General features: G+C 40.2%; 1 pseudogene; it reads left to right on the top strand.

The window, feature by feature from the left end:
• The first annotated feature begins 1,583 nt into the window (after positions 1 to 1,583).
• LOC101643520 lies at positions 1,584 to 2,979 on the top strand (annotated as a pseudogene).
• Positions 2,980 to 3,954: the final 975 nt, after the last annotated feature.

Raw genomic sequence — 3,954 nt, 5'->3', positions numbered from 1 at the left:
TTCATTCTTTTGTATGCAGGGTCCCTGTGAACTGCCTGGGTGGCACCTACCGACAGCAATACCAACAATTGGGTGCAAACCATTTGTACCACCCAGGCACCCTTTGAACTCTTAATTCTGCACTTCCGGCTTTCTCCAGAATAGAAGCGAGTCTTCTTAAACCTCAGCTTCATTTGCTTCCAGGGTGAAATGCATGAGGTTTGCAGAATGGTGTCCTTGGAAGATGACTCCAGCCTTGATCGCTCCTTCCTGGAGCCAACCTGCCATGGTGAGTGCGACTAAGCTTTAATTGGGCCACCAGTTGATCTGTGTGTGCATTCTTGTACCGTGTGGGAAAACAGAAAAAAACAAGGAGTGGAGACTAGTTCATTTGAGTTGGCTTGGAACCGGTTGGATTGGAGTTTAACCTTTTCCTTATCTCTGCTTAAAAGAAAATAGCCAGCAAACAAATGGAAGATGTAAACAAGTTTGCAGAGGACATCACAAACTGTTTGACAGAATGATGTGTTGTAAGCTTTGTAAGCAGGTCTTCATATTTATTCAAGATTTACAATGCCTGGTGATTATGGGTCTATTGCTTTGACTCTCTGCTTCTGACTTGGGCAACTCTTATAATTCTCAGCCTCCATTTACTCAGCCTTAAGTTGAGATCATGAAGATTAAGTTATCACAAAACTCCTGGGACAGTCAGAGTTGATCAGAATTATCTCCCTCCAGGTTACAGGTGGGCAAACTGAGGTTCAGAGAGATCTCTTGTCAGAGTTCACATGCCTGCGGAATCTAGATTGTTAATCATAGAAGGCTTCTAGGTCCCTGTAATCCCTAATGGTCTCGGATTCTCAAGGTCCAAGGCTGAAGAACAGAACAGCCAGGGATCAAAGCAAACTTTCTTTCTTGCTTTCTTTAAAATAAAATATTTCATTTTAATTTTGTTGGAAATATGCACAACAGAACATATACCAGCTCAACTCTTTAAACATGTACAAACCAATAATAATGATTATAGTCTTTGAGTTGTGCAATCATCTTTAATCTCCTTTACCAACTGACTCATTGACATAAACTCACTGCTGCTGTTGTTGTTAGGTGTCCATTCGATCTGACACACAGCGACCCCGTGTACAACAGCATGAAACACTGCTCAGGCCTGTGCCCCGTCAACGTGCTGTCATGTTTGAGCCCACGGTTGCAGCCACAGTGTCCATCCATCTGGGTGATGGGCTTCTTCTTTTCCACTGCCCTCTGCTAAGGGTGATGCCCTTTTCCAGGGACTTGTCGCTCCTGGCAACCTGTTCCAAATACACGAGACAAGGTCTTGCCATTTTTGCTTCTAAAGAGCATTCTGGCTGTACTTCTCCCAAGACAGATCTGGGCTTTTTTTTTCAGACCAAGTTACTCTCATATTTTTCACCAACACCTTAGTTAATTCAAATGCATGGATTCTTCTTCAGTCTTCCGATTCAATGTTCAACTTTCAGAAGCAAAGGAGGTGATGGCAAATACTGTGGCTGAGCGCTGCTAACCTGAGGATTGAAGAGGAACTAGTGATAAATGGTAAAAATGCTTAATCTGCTATGTCCAGGATGTCTGGCAAAGTAAAGCTCTCCAAGAAAAAGCTCAGCAGTTAAAAACAAATCCAAAACGAAAAGGACAAAGCCTTGGAGTTATCAGAGGAACGAATGACGAAGAAATGGAGTTATCAGAGAAAGAGGTTAAAAGTTCAGTGAAAAACAACGACCAAAAGCATCTTTCTTTTACAGTGACAGGAAAAACGAAGCAAGCTAATTTAACACAGACGGAGAGCGCACCCAGCGAGAGAAAACCCTGGCAGCCTCTTTCAAAGGTAAACCAAGAGCATTTGCAAGCTATGGTTGAATCAACAACATTAACAATTTTGAGCACCAATGTTAAAGAAGGTGAAAAAATTCAGTACCATCTTAACTTTGTGGAAAAAAAAAAAGATTGCTACGATTATGTGAGACCCTGAAAGTCCCTCCTACAAATCTGAAAAATTTAACCATTGTGTCAAATCTACTGAAAATGGAAAAAAGTCACTGCACAAAGCTAACGAAGAAGGTCTGACATTGTTGCAGGAAGCAGTGGATAAAAGAGTAGAGACCATAGAGTCAATGACTGAGAATACTCAGAGCCTGAAAAACAAAATTCAGATTCTGACAAATGAAGCGGAAGAAGTAGAAAAGAAGACAAAACAGGTGCTTCAAATAGATCATAGTGGGTGAGATAGTTAACGTTTATTGCGCCAACCTGGCCAATGAACACATGTGGGATTAATTGAAGGGCGGAGAGATAAATGGCCTGACGAGCTTCGCCTCTCTTGTCTCTTACTCTTTGATCATCGGACCAGTATGTGGCTGCCTTGCTTGTTGTGTGCCTCAATTTTTAAGCTACATTACCTGTGGAACACCTAACCCGTGGACTGTGTCGCTGTAATCTGAGGTTCCTTCAAAACCTGCTTCGCCACACCATTGGAATTTACATCTCTTGAGCTGAGGACTGTCAGACCCTGTCATCTGGCTGACTGTTGGTGACCTACCTTGCTGTTAGCTGCCTGTGACCAGATAGTCTGAGGTGCTCTACAGAGGACTACCTGGCGGCCCTCAAGACTTGAATGACTGTCAGTGTCTCACAGCTGTCTTACAGGGGTGAGTTGCACTGAGCCATTTGTACTGCTTTATAATTTAATTAACTGTTTATTTCTTGTTATCTATCTAAGTATATATAAAATTATTAGCATTCTGATTTCATTTCTCTAGAGAACCCTAACACAGTGGGGTACTCAATCTTCCAGAACTTTCTGAGAACAGTCTCAAAGCACACATACTTCAGGATGAAAATTTGATCCTAATTCCCAATCAGAATGATCTTCTAAAGGACTTGGAGACTTTTCATAAACCATTCCAGATGAAGAATGTGTTAACATTCATTGAAGAAGCCTATAACAAACTGGACACCTCTTAAACATTTTATATGAGAATTTTTAATATTAATTTAATATTTTTGAATGGATAACACTGTTACCTAGAATGCTATTACAGATGCTGAAGCTTCTGTGGGAATTATCCTCTAATAAAAATAGACTTAAAGTAAAAAAAAAAAAAATATATATATATATATATCTATATCTATCATGGCTTGGGTCAGGCACCCCTTAGTCCTCAAAGTGACATCCTTGTTCATTAACACTTAGAAGAGGGCTTGGGTAGCAGATTTACCCAATACCCAATGTTTCTTGATCTCTTTACTGCTGCTTCCATGAGCATTGATCCAAGGAAGATGAAATCCTTGACAACGTCAATCTTCCCTGTTGATCATGATGTTTCCTATTGATTCAGTTGTGAGGATTTGGGTTTTCTTTACATTGAGTTGTAATTTATATAGAAAGCTGCAACCATTGATCTTTATCAGCAAGTGCTTGAAGTCCTTACTCAGAAAGCAAAGCCGTGTCTTCTGCTGTTAATAAGCTTTTCTGCAATCCTGATACTGTATTCTTCCTCCTATAGTTCAACATTTTTTAGGGTTTGCTCAACATACAGTTTGAATAAGAGTAGTGAAGGATGCCTTGATGCACACCTCTCTTGATTTTAAATCATCCAGTATTCCTTTGTTCTGTTGGCACAACTGCTTCTTGATCTATGTACAAGTTCCAAATGAGCAAATGGAATGTTCTGGAATTCCCATTCTTCTCAAGGTTATCCATAGTTTGTTACAACACAAACTGCCGAATACCTTTGCATAATCAATAAAACAGAAGAAAACTTTTTTTTTCCCAGATAAACCCTGCTTTAAGGCAAGATCCATCTGACATCAGCAATAATATCCCCTTTTCCACATCCTCTTCTAAATCCAGTTTGAATTTCTGGCAGCTCCCTGTCAATTTATTGCCACTATCATTATTGAATGATCTTCAGCAAAATTCTACTTCTATGAACCATG

The sequence above is a fragment of the Echinops telfairi genome, unplaced genomic scaffold (assembly GCF_000313985.2).
Source record: "Echinops telfairi isolate 266 unplaced genomic scaffold, ASM31398v2 ScPeMD7_8;HRSCAF=38, whole genome shotgun sequence".
In the NCBI taxonomy this organism is placed as follows: Eukaryota; Metazoa; Chordata; class Mammalia; order Afrosoricida; family Tenrecidae; genus Echinops; species Echinops telfairi.
This window is presented reverse-complemented; position numbering and strand designations above follow the sequence as displayed.